General features: G+C 38.7%; 1 protein-coding gene across 1 annotated transcript in view; it reads left to right on the plus strand.

Annotated features, from left to right (window-relative positions):
- Positions 1-13,034, plus strand: part of lingo2 (leucine rich repeat and Ig domain containing 2) — a 280,055-nt gene extending 267,021 nt beyond the window's left edge. The window contains exon 5 of the transcript XR_007887017.1: positions 13,025-13,034. The gene's annotated coding sequence lies outside the window, so the exon portion shown is untranslated. The remainder of the gene's footprint in view (positions 1-13,024) is intronic.
- Positions 13,035-16,131: the final 3,097 nt, after the last annotated feature.

The following is a 16,131-nucleotide window of genomic DNA, read 5'->3' on the forward strand; positions in this document are numbered from 1 at the left end:
GTTATTTAAAACGTATTTTGAGCAAGTAATCTAACAAAATGTTCAGTCACCTTGCTGGTTGTTCTGAAACATTCAGAATCATTACCACTTTTTATGTTACCATTTAACAGACGGCTGTTAAAATATATATATTGAAATAAATAAGTTACTTTCATAAACGTGCGATGACTAGTCAACTATATGCTTTATCTAACGACTACAAGTCGACTAGGACAATCTTTATTTGCACATATAGCTGCTCCCATAGTTGCAATAATGAGAAAGAGACAACATATAAACAAAGCAGCACATACTGTAGCAAATCACAACCACAAATTACACATATTGCACATTCAACATATTGCATATATTACACAACCAGTGATAATGAGAGCACTAAGAAGAACACCACTAAGATATTGCACAACCCTTGCAGCCTCAAGCAACATTATTTCAAATTTTAATTGGGGTGGGCACAAATGAGTTTTTAAAGCAGTTGAGTTTACATTGGGGGTACTCTATATCATCTGCCAGAGGGTAAGAGCTCATACTCAGCAAGGAGAATATGAGATCGGTCAGACAATATTCCCTCTGCTTTTCTGAGACTACTCATATATTTAGTGGAGGGACTGGCATTTTGTCCCCCCCATAACCTTCTTGGCAGTCTGTATCAGACAAGCAACCTTAGATTTTAGCTGTACAGTGAGATTGGCACATTATGCTGACAACCTATACCATACTATTCTCTCTAATACAGCCTGGTAGAATAAAAGCATAATCCTCTGATCCAGCCCCATACACCCTGAATCTGCGTAAAAAGTATAACCTCTGCTGTAAATGAGAGCACAAACTTTCAACATCAGCCTTGAAGCTAAAGGTGTTGTCCAAGTGAACTCCAAGGTATTTGTAGGAGCAGACTGAATTGATTGGTTCATCATGTATGACCACTGAAAGATGATCCCCCATTGATCTAAGGTCCAGAACCATCTCCTTAGTTTTTTCTCTTGTTTTAAAGGTATTGGTTGGCGTCACACCCCTGCACAAAACTATTTCAGTGAAATAGGCTGAAGGACTTGTGTCTTTGTGCAGTGGGCTGAGGATAGCAGTGCCATCTGAAAATGTAAAAATGTGCTTTCTAGGGTAGCTAGGTTAGATATTGCATTTTTTGCCGATATCCAATATGCCAACACTTTCCAACTCATTTTGGCCAGTGCCAATTTTTTTCTACATAATTGGTGAGAACATCAAGTCTCTCCTGTAGTGGAGTTAACACATTATTACGCCTCTTATTGTGAAGGCCCACTGGCAGATGCAGACGTAAAATACAGCTTCTCTTCTCTTGCTTTTCAAAATGAACAAATTCACTGGGCAAAACAAGAAAACTACTGCTGACAGTTTTTTTTTTTTTTTTTTTTACAAGGATTACAATACCACACAGGAGAAAGTCACACCACGTCCGAATCACTTACTATAGAAAAACTCCTGATTGGAAACAAAATGCTGACTGGTCTGCTAATTATCGCAATTCGCCGTCAGCTGTGGCGTTTGCGTCCCGTGGCTTGCCAGTGTTTCAGTTTAAGGAGAGACCCTATTAACTAGCTTCTTTCAACCGAATATGTCAACTAACTTCATTCGGCTGAAAGTTGCCAGTTAACAGTCACAGACCCAGGAGGCAGGAGGGCAGAGGGTGCAGGTGATTAGTACAAGCAAGTACTGAGATTAACATTGTCCCGCTGTGCGTCTTAAAAAAGTAATTTGCAAAACCAACAAAAAAGTCATAATACAGAATACCACGCTGTTGAGTCACCCTGAATCACTGCAGGGGAACTGCAACAGCCCTAGATGACAGATCTTAAGATGGGAAATTATATTTGTTATGTTCGAGGAATGCAATTTGACTCCTTTTTGCATGACTGATGCTGACCCATCATTGGAAATATCAACTTTGTTATCTGTTTCGGACACTTAAAAAAAACTCAGATCAGAAATGTTCATCTTGTGCCGATACTTATATTTCATTTCAAAGCCTTTATATATTTTTAAGACGGTCAGTTGTTTTTTGTATTTTGAAAGCCCAGAGATAAAAAAACCCCTCTTATCCTAGGTCTCAACCTCTCTCTTCCCTCCCAACAAACGTGGTTAGTTTTTAAAAAAGAAACCCCCTCATGTGCTCGTGTACACCAGCCCAAGATGAGTTAACCCCACGAAATAGAAGTGCAGCCCATGAAATGTACAAAACTCGACCAATCACAGCTTTATTCTCACTTTTGAATGCTGTTAAGAGGATTCGATGCAGAAAATGGCCCCGAAGGTCAAGCCCATAATTACACTCCTTTTACCTAAGTGGAGAGCATGTCACAAATCCAATCATCTCCTGAATGAGGGATACCCAATCTCCGAGTGAAAATGAGTTGGTTTCAGAACTGTGCTCTTGCATTATTGCACTTACATTATCCACAGTGAGGCACTAAACACCCTTAGTGACCAGTGTCTCAGCCTAACCATAATTGATATCTCTCTCTTGAGGGTGCTTATCTACAGGATTTAAATAAGGGGTTGAATAATGATGTGTGCCTTGGTAAATGTATTCCTCCCTGCATCACATGCCACCTCACTATATTATCACAGAAACAAACTAGTTTAATCTCCTAATTCAAATGTTGAACTGGAAAACACTCGCTCTGCCTGCATTGCTGGTTTATTTCCTGCTACAAACATCATCCACTGTATTCACCTCTAGTCGCCTCTGGGGGGAAATGGCTAGACTAAATGCTTTTTGTGATATTGTGAATGTGATTTTTCCCCTGATAGAAAAAAAAAAGTCTGGTGCCAAAAGTTTTTTTTTTTTTGTTGTTGTCATTGATTTTCAGTACGATTCCGCGCTGGTCAAATGATTGGCTGGCATGTGGGATTGGCAGCAAAGTGTTTTCTCCACGTTCAGTCCTAGGAGGAATGCCTTTCTCAGTCAACAAGTCAAAAACCTTCCAACCTCTCGAAACAATAATCATCCCGTGGGACACCCAGCAGCTTCCTGTAAAGAGAAGTGTGTTTGTGTGTGTATTTTTCTGTACATGGCAAAGTCTGGCTCAGAAACTAATTTTTCCATCAAGCACAACATAGAGTGACCTGATTCGTAGGCACACGGCCACACAATGGTGGCACTGGACTGTACTGTAAGTCTCAGTGGGGCAGCAGTAGAGGATAGCATGACAACATTACGTATTGATTCAGAAAAGTGTAGCTGCCAGTTAAATGAAATAGGTCAGACAAATTGAAGACAAAGACAGAGTTGCACAAATGTCAGCATACTCTGGCTGTCACTGTTTTTTCTCTCTTCTCTTACCGGAGTGTACATGGTCAGTTACTTAAAACAAGCTTTGTTTAATCAACGAGAATGGCTACTGATGTGAAAGTACGGATAGTTTTCTTCTTCACTAAAAGTGTACATTTTGCAAATGAAAAGAAACAAGACAGGGCAAATTATGATGCTGCCAAACTGGAAGTCTCTACAACTACAAATGTCTATGGCTCATAATGGTTTGAATACAGTGATTAGTGTAGATGAATAGGAAGGGGTAGAAAATAGGCTGAACAACAAATCAATTACAGTGGGGAGGATTTTAAATAATTTCTTTTTAAAGCAGTAAAAGTCCATATCTGCATGAGGCTTTGGGAACAAAATAATGTATTTCTTGAAAATTACTACTCAGCAGTGTGGAGTGTGCCATGGCTCCATTCTGGTGACAATAGCAGGCAAACACCCTGCTTTTGAAAATCTGCCTTCTGACTCTGCCAGAAGGGCAGTATGTGTGAGGTTGTGAACCTCCCAGGGACCCCTGTAAAGACCCCCTGAATTGTTGTAAAATAAAGTCTCTCCTCGTTAATTGAGTGTTGTTAAGAACCAAAGCGATAATGAAGGATTACTGAGTGCTTACACTTGGGTGTTGGAAGCCATGTTAAAAATGCAATGCAGACTAGTTCGCTGTGTGGTGCCAAAAACAAAATTACAATCTGTTCTTATTTTTAGGTCATGATTAATTTGTGGTGGTGTAGTTTTTGTGCCTTGTGTTAATTAATGCAAAATAAGCAAGACTATTGAATTTATGAATAACATCATCACAAAGGGAGAAATGGTCCTGCTTACCAGCCCAAGGCTGATATTCAATCATGCTAAGAAACATAGTTGCCTGGATATGAATATTATTCAGCTTGCATTCTTGCTAAGCTTATGTAAGCTTGTTAAATATGAATATTTTTGTAAGCAAGTCCAAACCTGTCCAAACCTGAATGTTTCCTGTTGCCTGCTACAGATTAGCTTCATCCATCAATATCAAATCTACACACTAATGTTGTGCAATAACTTCATTACTCTTCTCTAAAGCATTTTCTATTCCTGAAGTTATTTTTGTCAGCTTAATGTCTCCTAAAGCTAATTTGTCATGTTGATACCTTGAGGGAAGAATATGGACAGAGCTCCAATGACTCACCTCTTTCAGGCCTAAGGTTGTCCCTTTCAATTTGGATCAAGGCTGCTTTGGTGTGGTGAGGGCATTCTGAATGGTAAGATAACTAAAAGCCAGTTTGTTTATGTTTTGTGGTCAGGGGGGTTCATGCTGAGCAGCAAAGCTCACCTTTTCAGTGAGTAAATTTTGTGGCATCCCAGAGGCTAGTCTCTCAGATTAGCACAGTGGGGATTATCCCGCCCAGCCTGTGTTGATCCTTCCACTGGCTGAGAGAAGCAATGCAATGGCACCCAGTACAAGGTGGTGTAGGTGGAAGCAGACTCAGGAAAGTTAGCTGAGCAGATTAACTGTGGACTTACACCAAGGACAAAAACGTGTCGACAAATCTTTAATGGCAGTGTTCAACAAAAAAGATAAGTGACTTGCAGAAATTTGAGAATCTGCTGCAGTCTCCATTTGTGCCAAAATATTTGCAGCATCTACTCTACTGACTATAAAATGAAACCCTAAATCCTGAGAATATAAGTTATGAATACAAAAAAATAAATAAACCCCCTCTCGTATGAAAATAATTACCTTGTGGGGTATTTGGATACAGTGGTTCAAACATAGATCATGCATCAGTTTCACACATAGAGTTCAAAAGTAAACATCCACTACTATAGTAGCGTGCCATCATACTGTGCAACCTGCTGACATGCATCCCCCTGGGCTTGTAGGTGGCGTTGTTTACGGTGTTTTGACAATGGGACGTGCGTTGCAACAAAACCATACTCTAACCTAGTTTACATTCATGGGTAGTGCTGAAAGGTCTGTGTAGGACACCACCAGCATGTTGCATAAAGTTCAAAGTGAATTTGACATCCAGGGTCCATTGTTGTGTATTTTTTCCAGCAGCGGAGTGACAGCCCTGTGCATTATACATACAGCCCATCTGTAGAAAGAGAATGAAGGCGTAACTACATGAAATGATACCTTTCAATTTGTTTGCTGACAAGCACAATATGTACGCTGTATATTTTCACAGCATATGTTTCACAGCGCCTTTGCTCTGGTCTGTATGTGAGTTTGTCCATTAAGACCATGTGAGTCAGTGTGTACTCTGTATACTGTGTAACTCAACGTGTCAGTATCCAAACTGTCAGATGTCTGTATGTCACCAAGACGTTTCATGTGCATGGCAGTTACAGTGTGACTCGGGTGAATGTTACATTGAGTGAATTGAGGGTTAAATGCTGCAGTAATTGTGGTCTCAATTGAAATGCAATGATTGTTCTTGTCAGCTAAGATGACTGCTCTACCTCTGGAGTATATTTAAGAGGTGTCAAACAGGATCCCTATTGCTTCCAGGAGACTTTGTTGACAATGAAAATAATAGCTTTGGATGGCTTTCAAAATTAAAATGCCAAAGGCTTTTATTTGTAATGCACCACAGTCAAAAGTCCATGACAACATGCCCTTCTCTGTCATTTAATGTCTGTAAGTAGTGCAAATGATACAGTTTATATTATTGCAACAAGTCACAGATTTCATACAATATGGGGGAAAAAAAGATCTTTCTGCAGATGAAAAGCGTGAAATAGTGCAGTATCTTTCAATAGGTATGAAACCACAGGATATTTTACGAAATATTAAGAGAGATCATCGTCCTGTGAAAAGATTTGTGTCTAATTCAGAGTGCAGACGGGTTCGTTCAGATAAAGGCGTGTTAAGGAAAGTTTCTGCGAGGCTAATTCATCATATTAAGAGAGCAGCTGTAAAAAAAAAAAAGCCACTGATGAGTAGTAAAAAAGGTATTTGAAGTTGCTGGTGCCTCTGAAGTCCCAAGAACCTCTCAACGCAAGATCCTCCAGAGGCTTGCCGATGTGTATAAAGCTGTATTTCGGCCACCCGTAAACAATGCCCACAAGGAGACATGATTGCAGTGGGCTCAGAAATACATGAAGACTAATTGTCTAACAGTTGTATTCACTGATCTATGCCGTGCTACACTGGATGGTCCAGATGGATGGAGTTCTGGATGGCCACCATGTCCCAACAAGGCTGCAACGTCATCAAGGAGGTGGTGGAGGGATGTTCTGGGCTGGAATCATGGGAAGTGAGTTGGTAGGCCCCTTTAAGGTGCCTGAAGGTGTCAAAATGACCTCTGCAAAATATGTGGAGTTCCTAACTACCCATTTCTTGCCATGGTATAAAAAGAAGAACCATGCCTTCTGGAGTAAAATCATTTTCATATAAGACAACGTACCATCCCATGCTGCAACAAATACCATTGAGGCCTAGGCTGCTATGGGCATTAAGGGAGAAAGAATCACGGTGTGGCCACCATCATCTCCTGACCTCAACCCTATTGAGAACCTGTGGAGCATCCTTAAAAGGAAGCTCTATGAGGGTGGGTGGCAGTTTACCTCAAAACAGCAGCTCTGGGAGGCAACTCTGGCATCCTCAAAGGAAATACAGGCAGAAACTGTACATGGACTTACAAGTTCAATGGATGAGAGAGTTGTTAATGTGATATCAAAGAAGGCCTCCTATGTTAATATGTAACTGGATATGTAAAGATATAAATAAAGAACAAAAACAGTATATGCATAATAATTTGGAACACAGTGTAGTTTGACATGCCATTGGCAGCTAGGTTTGCTTAGTTAAAGTTAGCTGCTGAACAGGCCCTCTGAAGTCATGGGTTTAATGCAACTTTACATCACAAAGCATTATGCTAAAATTGCTCAACTTACCACTTTATCTAGTATCCACAAACTTCTGCAGTGAACAGAGTTGGCTGTAATTCCAAGCAAGCTGCTGAGTAATGTTGTGCCTGGGTAACTGCCAGACATGTTGCAGCACAAAGCATCAGGGGAAAAGAGGTGTCACCTTTCCTTTTTTTTTATCACGTTCCATGAACACAGCAAACACACCAACATAACTACTGAAATATATTGTGGATGGCAACTCCCTTTTATAACATTTCATGTACACAAAAATCACGTAGTCATAACTGCTCAAATAAATAGTGATAGTTTTATTTAAAATATATTGTTATATATATATACTGATACATTTTAAGTAGAGGAAAAGTATATTGATATTTTTTAGAATATAGAAACTATTGGATAATTATTAATTAAATAATTAATTAATTAATTAATTACAAATTCATTAAAATGTGCTAAAACTGTTTGACTATTGGCTTAAATTTCATTATTAAATATTTATAATTCATAGAAACATTAGACTACAGAATTCTGATCAGTGACATCAGTCCGATATCTGATCAATGAATTACGTCAGTATCGTCACCTTATACTGATTTTGAATCAAATACACCTACCTCTAGTCCAAAGCCCAAAGTAGCACTTGGATGATGAGGAACTTTCTGTGGTTTTATTTTGTCTTTGTTTTTTAAACAAATTAAGGTTTGAGATGCACAAAAGGAAGGGAAATTAAACCACACAGAAAGGGGAATCATTCTGTGACCACTGAGAGTACACATTGTTTTTAATTGTCTCAGTATTTGCACAACACATGGCTTGTTGGTCTAGTCACACTTGATTACACTAGAAACAGACCCTGAATCTGGCATGGAAGTGGGAAACAACCCAGCACCACCACACAAAAACACAGCACACACCTTACCAAAGTTATTTAAACAGTCTTCTAACCCATTGAATAATTCATATATTTGTGTCACTGCCTTTATGTGGAATATTCCTAGGATCAATAGCAGTTTATTTAATCAGCCATTTAGTTTTTTAGTAGTGGGAAAAAGGTCATCAACTCAGTAAGAGTTTGTTATCCTATTGGCCCCGTAGTATAGATGATGACATTAATGACAGGTTTAAAGTGAAACATTTTCTACTAAGCTTGGTTTGTTGTCCGCAGTAGTAACAAGAGGTAAGTAACAAGAAATTGCAGTAATTATTATTAAATATTTATTTGAGTAGTTTAGAAACAATGACCCATTATATAATTTGTCAGCCGGAGAGCACTAACAAGTGTCCCGTTCAGTACATAGCATGGTCTTTAACAGGCCTGTCACTAGACAACAACAGGAAATATTTTCTTTGGGGTCCCTCCTCACTTTGCCTGGAGCTGAGAACTATATACATTGTTTAAGTGTATATAACTATAAAACTATTACTTGCTTTATGAGGACAACATGGCTAGGAACAGCTGTTTTTTCCCCACGAAGCTTTCATGCACCCTCTGACAAAAAGCCAATAAGAGAAATGAATGATTATAATCCATGCAAAAGATGTACAGATTACGGAAATCAACGGTCAGCAGAAACAGACCGTTCATTCAGGTAACTCAGACAAAGGCTGCACCGAAGCACCAAACATTGGAGAGAGAAACTCCTTCCAGACAGCGACAAGGCCAAAAAGATTACAGAGGGTTTGTTACTTTATAAACATTTTAATAAAAAAAACATTTAAGAATAGCTTTGATGTACTTAATTGCAAGAATATACATTAGATTGATTTTAATACATTTAATGAACTCAAACTGTATTATCTAAAAAAATATATAAGTATCGGATTGGGACTCAGTATCGGCACATACTCAATATTAAATTACTCGGATTGGATCAGGGGATAAAAAAAAAACTTGATCAGGAGATCCCTAAACATAACAACACTTAATTGTTGTACTACAATGTGGCAAGAATATCTATAACACAACAACATTCATTCAATAGAGTGTCAAAGAAATTTCTCTTGATGACAGGCATGTTGGTAGAAATACAATACAACGAAGCCAACACTCAACAGAAGTTGACAAAATGACCTTGGAAAAAGATCATTCTTGTATCTTGCTTTAATTGTATTTGCGGTATTGTAGATGCTGCAAATACAACTCTAGGTCAACATAAGAATTAAAAACTACATTTTTCAGTTCAGTACATTATGCTAGGTTGATGCAGGGGGCTTCATAAAGGATGTTTGTAAAGTATACATGCAAGACACCAGCTGTTGATGCCAGTGCCTGTCGAACTGTTGACATGAAAGAAGGTGACATTTTTGATGTCTTAATTAATTCAACGTCAAGGACAATTCTGTAATACTGCTGCCTTTAAATGACCTGACCATTTTATCCTCATGATTACGCTGCAGGTGAAATAAAGTCCCGTTGAGAGGGTCAACCTCTGTCTTTCTTTCTCTCTCTCTCAGTTCTCCTGTATGCAAGTTACACTGGCACTCTCTTTGTCCTCTCTTTGGGTGATGCACTCAGAGATTCCAGCAACAGAGATGTTGATTTGCTTGACATGATCTATCCATTGAGGAAGGCGGCCGTGTACTCGGTCAGAGGCATTGGTTGGATTTATGTCTCCCAGCAACTTTCTTTATTAAAAAAAAAACACAATTGTGTTTTTTTTTTTTTATCTGAGCTCATTCATTAGCTGTTTTGGTTTGCTCTCAGTATTCTCATAGCTTTGTTTTAAATTGCAGCAGGCAACTGTGTATCTGTAATCTGTAATACCACTGTACACTACCTGCTAAGCACTAAACACCAGACAGACACAGTTGGCGACTAGCTGCAGAACACAGTAGAGCATGTAGCTGCTAAAAAGCCAGATATTTTTCACAGGAGTTTGTAGAGACGAGTCTAAATGAGTTGGTCTTGCTCAGTAAGTGCTCAATGTGTGAATAAGCGTCTATTAACAGTGGCCAAAAAATGTTTGATAGCCAAATTTAAGGGATCCTTATCATAAATGTTTGTTATTATATCTTCGGTCCAGTGTGTAACATATATGAGGATCTGCTGGCAGAAATGGAATATGATATTCAAGGTATGTTTTCATTAGTGTACAATCACCTGAATATAGGAATTGTTTTGTTTTTTTTGCTTTTAGAATAAGCCAATTTATACATTTCACGGCCACTGTAGTGTCTCCCTTGTGCTTCAAACGGAGGGTGAGTTACAATCACAGAGAGTATTCTTATTCGAGTATTTAAAATGTAAAATATCTATATTTGGTTTGGCCTCAAGAAAGTATGGTATGTAGCTATTGTTTAGTATATATATTAGTTAGTTATTGGTTGTTCATCTTAGGTAGGAAAGGAATATTAAATTAATTTGGTATGCTCATGCTGCTATACTGTAGGGCATGCAATTTTTGACATGCAATTAATACTTTTATAACCTGAAACAAATGAGTGCCTGTTTATATGGTGCTGTTTACAAGAATAAATTACCATTAATACGGTGAGCCCAATGTATCACGTTGTGGTTCATAGCACGATTTAACATGTGTAGCGTCTGACTGCACTGCCTAAACATTTGATTTGTCATGTATAAATATGTGCATAGCTGTAGGTTTACTCAGTGTATGACTTTTCTGCTCATTGCAGAAAAACATTACACCCACCTTTGGGCAGCAGCATAGGCTTAATTTGCATCTTAGTTTATAGTGTTATTGTTGTTGTTATCATGTTTTATTGGTAATAGTGATAGTATAGTAGTTGTAGTTATTCCAGTAGTAGTATTGTTTTGATACATTATTTACAATAACTGCTCCTTTAATCAGCCCCTGCTACTGCTTATGGATTCAGGCCCACAAAATAAAGAGGAGCAGTGGCAGTCAGTTGAGTATGCATAATGTCGAGCAGTGAGTCACTCACACCAAGGCTGAATCCCATTGTGTGGATTCTGGACTACTGGGCTGAACGCTTACGAACTTGGATGACACATTTCTGAGATCTGAAGGCTGTAAGTCCACAAGAGGCTAAGTGTCTGGGTTAGGGGAGAATGTGCCAGTCATTGTGAATCATGAAGAGTAGCAAAACGTGCAATCTCATGACTAAAATAAAGCTCAACAGTGAAACAGTATTATTATTATTATTATTATTATTATTATTATTAGGATAGTAAGGCAAATAAATAATACTACACACTCTCTGTATCAGACACTAAAAGAAATACAATTCTAGTTCAACCTCTGCTTGGAGGTTAAAAATATGAGTGCTGGAATGTTATTGTGGAAATCAAGTGGGTATCTCCTGTAAGTGTTTTGTTCAGTTAGGTAGATAGAGTATAACACCTCTAGGACTCTCAACAATGAGTCATCGCATCCCAGAACCACCCCCGTCCTGCTATATACCTGCTCTTGGCCCTGAAAATATACGAAACCATTCAGGTTGAATGATAAACATTCAGAATATTGTTATTGTATAACAAAACACTGGTAATGTCTGTGTTGTGTAGGTATTTAAATAAACTAGCTGCTATGGAGAGGGTCATTTTGCTATTTCATCGAAGAGAAAAAACAGTCCAACAAGATCTGCACTGACTGTGGATGCTAGGGACTTTGTCAATTGATATGTTCAATGTGCCACTCCTACTCTCTATGCTTTCAAACAGTGGATCTCATTGTCTGCCTTAAGGCCTTAACACACCGGGGGGGTTCTGTGTGAATGTTAATGTGTTTTTGTCATGAGCACTTTAACACAGAACATGAATATTACACAGTGATAAGTGACATCATTTTTTGTGTTGTTTATTCATCACGTCCGCAGTGTTTAAAGGTCTGATTTCTCTTATATCTCACATTTAGCCTGTGGGGGAAAAAAAGAAAAGCCAAGTGCTTGTGAAAGAAAAAAAGAAGTACATGTTTCATCAGTATGCCACAAGGCACAACACAGAAAGGCCCTCTCACTTGGAGCTGGCTTTATCCATAAGATACAGTTATTAGTATGAATAAAAAAGAAAAATAAGAAAAAAGATAATTTCCAGACACTTTAGTGCTTTGGTGCAGATAAGGAGCTAAAGGACCTCAAAATAAAAAATAGTTCCACATTCCTGTGCCAGTAGCTATATCTGAACATGTGCACCCACATCACATCTCTGGCAGTTACATGTTAAACCTTTATTCGTCTACAGCTTGTGGACCTTCGTGAAAATGCCATCTGTGGTTGCTAGGGAGATTTGGGACGCAGCTGCAGAGTCTCAGTTCATGACTTGCAGTGATGCCAGTGTAATTTTGATGCTGCCATCTTAGCTTCGACTCTACCTCCAGCACCAAATTGACTCTTAAAATGCCATTTCACCACGAAGGCAGTCAATACGACACATAGCAAATGTCTCACCTTACTTTTGAAAGAAAAGGAAAAATGTGTTGTTGTCTTTTTAATGAAATGCCAAAAAAACGGTAACAAATAAATAAAATTAGAGTTCAAGATGATCTCTTAAGATGTCTTGTTTTGTCAAACTTACGGTCCAAAACTCAAACATATTCAATTTACATCAGAGAAAAACAGGAAGTCCTCATCTGGAACCTGCAAAAGTTTGGCCTTTTTGCTTGGGAAATGATCAAAAATGGTGATATCTTGTACAGAGAAGTCTCTCACAAATGAGTGAGCATGTTGATATCCACTGTAGCATCAGCATCCGTCAAATACTGATTGTGTATGGTACATTGCACATCTCTCTGTCCTGTTTATATTTATAGTGTATTGACAGGAACATCATGGTTGTTACTCTTAAGGCCCTTAACATTTGCAATTATTTTAGTGGGAAGGTTCAGGAAAAAAAGGTCATGCCAATAATGGTCCATCTGAGAGTCAGAATCACAGCATCAACAGAACCGTGACATTATTTTAGACCATTAATAGTGTTTTATTTTGCAGTTAGACCTCTAGCAATCATTAGGTCAGAGGTCAGGGACAGCAGATGATGGTGATTGGGATGATTGAGCTTTTTTTAACAATTAATGTTTGCACTTTATATCACACAAGTAAATAATGGCAACCTCTAAATTAGTTTTCCTTCCTTCTCTCTCCCTCTTTCTCTCTGTCAGTCACATTCAATGATCACCTTGCCAACCACCTCCCTCAGAGACATTCAAGTCTGATGGTTTGATCAGACAGAAAGGAAATTACTATCATGGGATTTTCTGATTGATGGCTCTGCTATCTGTCAGTACACCGCAGGACGTGGGGAAAGGGTTTAGCGTGGCATTTGTAATACAAATTCAACACTAACGTAGTTGTCAGTTTTGACGCAGTCATCTACATACATCTTACAACACTTAATTCTATATGAACACGTCAAGTTATTTTGTATTAATGTCATGCTTGTCTTTTTTCTTTGTGTTCTGTAATACATCACCATATGACTATCATCTGAGCACACAGTAAAGCGCTGGTCTGCAAAACTGGAGAAATGGAGCCATAGCCTTTATGTCCTGAATGATGAGAAGATGCATTGAACTAGTTCAGTACTCGTAGAATAGTTACAGTAATAGTTGTAGCGTAATATGAATTAGGGACATTTTGAAGAGTCAGGGACGGCAACAAAAATACAGATACCTTAAAGTTCACTACAGATAGAAAATAATTGGTGAGTGTAAGCTTACATTTCTGCATATGTAGGTGACAATCTGCTTAATAGTGAAGATATATACAATTAATTGTTGCTGCTAATTATTTTAATTTAGTAAGCAATTATAATAGGGCACCATTAATGACATTTTACTTGCAATTTGACTTTTCTAAATATCACCTACAAAAAAACCCCACTTATTATTATGGATATATTTTTCCCAAATATAAATGAACTGTGTGTATTTGATACTCCATGGAGCCGGGGGGGAATAAAACTGCTATTATAATGACTGCAAAATCATTGGACTTACAGCAATCTTTCTTTGAACAAGAGTTAAGAAAACACAACTGTATTTTTCTCTTTAAACATTTCGTGTTACTTTATGTCTCAATGGCACAAACTTACAGGAACAGACAATGATAGCCACTGGTAGCCAATGCACTTAGCTTAGCTTATTTGAATCTATTTTACTTTGTTTTGATGCTTTTAAAATCCTATTTCATGTGTACCTTTTATATATTGTCTTTTTATACTTACACTGCCTTGTGTTTCTCTTAAATCTTTTCTTAATGCCTTTATGTCTTCAGTAAATTGCCTTGTTGTTAGCAGGAGCTATACAAATAACTCTGCATGCCCTTGTCTCGTTTGTGGGTGGATTTAGTAAAGGAAGGAGAGGTGTGCATCCAATGTAAATTCTTGGCTCAGTGACGACTGATTCGGTATGTGTCTGCAAACTGAGACGGCAGGAACTTGTCATATGCGTTTGCTTCAGGAGACAACACAGTGCAGCGCCCGCAGCTCCTGAATTCAAGTCTGTCTCTCCTTCTCTGTCTCTTCTACTCCCTCTCCTTTTCCCTCTGTTTCTGGTGTGAGGCTGTACGCTGACTTGCACCTTAAAAGGTCTTTGGCAAGCGTGTGAACAGAAAATTGTGCCCAAACCTTTGACCAAAGTCTCCCTAAACAGTGGGGCTCCGCCTGCAACCATGAATAACACAGGATATATTTGTGGCACTCCTGTACCTCAGCACCTTGGTGTCCTGTATGAGAAAACAAGCTTAGAAATGCAACAGTGCCCCCACTTGGTTGACAGGAGAACCACACCAACAACAGGCCGTCAGTCTTGTGGGCACATGAAATAAAATGGGCTGGAAATTTGTCAGGGATTGAATTTAGGAGCAGAGTGGCAGAAGATGCTTGAGGTGATTTGTGGGCATTTTTAGACAGCTGTGAAGAGGCTGGCAGTGTTGCAGGGTCTGCAGAACGTTCAGCTTTCTGGCTAACAAGGCGTAGAAGGGGGGGCCCTCCAAGGAAATAGAGCTATCCCGGAGGTAAGAGGTGAATGCTGACACTGTGGAAATTGATTCCAGCTTAAAATACCTGTGGCTAGTGTGTGTGTTGAATATGTGAACAGGAATTAGACACTGTTGCATTGCTTTTGATCTCTATTAGCGGACTGTCATATCGGCTAAGATGAGGTGAAATACTGTAGATGCTGTACTAAACTTGAAGCCAAACCTCTGCAAGCTTCAGATTTCATGCAAATGTGAAAGCATGCGCAAACCAATCTGAAAACATGACATCTGACATCATCTTCTCTTTACATGTCAGTGGACAAACAATGGCCTTGAGATGCTTAGATCGTGCTAATGGTAATGCTTCATTTTTGCAGTGTTAATCATAATATTTACATGCAGTAGCAATGATAATGAACAACGCAACACAAGTTTCTCGTATGCTTCATCCCTGACTCTCTCGTAGAAAGCAGATTTGTTCCAGTTTATCGTTTGTGTTTTTAAGTTGGAAAAATCCTTTGAAAAAGTAAATAAATAAATAAACGATTAGAAAACGCTGCATTACTAACAGGGTAAACAGCCAGACAGGTTTGGTCTTTCGCTTTTTATGAAGAGGGGCAGGCGGCCCACTTAACTTTACTGTTTAGTTTATTCATTCATTTATTTATTTATTTCACATCAGTAGTTTGGGAGAAGGGAGGGAGACACGGAAAAAGTTGTGACAAAAGCTTTGATCCAGATGTGGGGTTCAAGCCATTGCACCATGTAAATGATATTAAGTGTTGCCCTATTCCTTAATGTAGAATGTATTATAACGTGGAAGTACCTTTCATGTTGACGGCTCTGAAGAATCAGGAGAGGGAGTTAGTCAGCCGCTGGGTTTTATTGTGCTTGCAGTGTGCGAGTGAAAATGATTAGTAGCCCACTGATATTACTGATTGTGTGATATTTTAGGAGCGGCGGTGCACCACTGCTGAATGAGTATAGGCGAAACACTGAATGAAATACAAAGGAAGCTGCTGTGCAAGCGAGAGGCTCTTGTACTCCAGAAACTTTTTTTGGAAACTTGTGCC

This window comes from Dicentrarchus labrax, unplaced genomic scaffold, assembly GCF_905237075.1.
Source record: "Dicentrarchus labrax unplaced genomic scaffold, dlabrax2021, whole genome shotgun sequence".
NCBI lineage: Eukaryota > Metazoa > Chordata > Actinopteri > Moronidae > Dicentrarchus > Dicentrarchus labrax.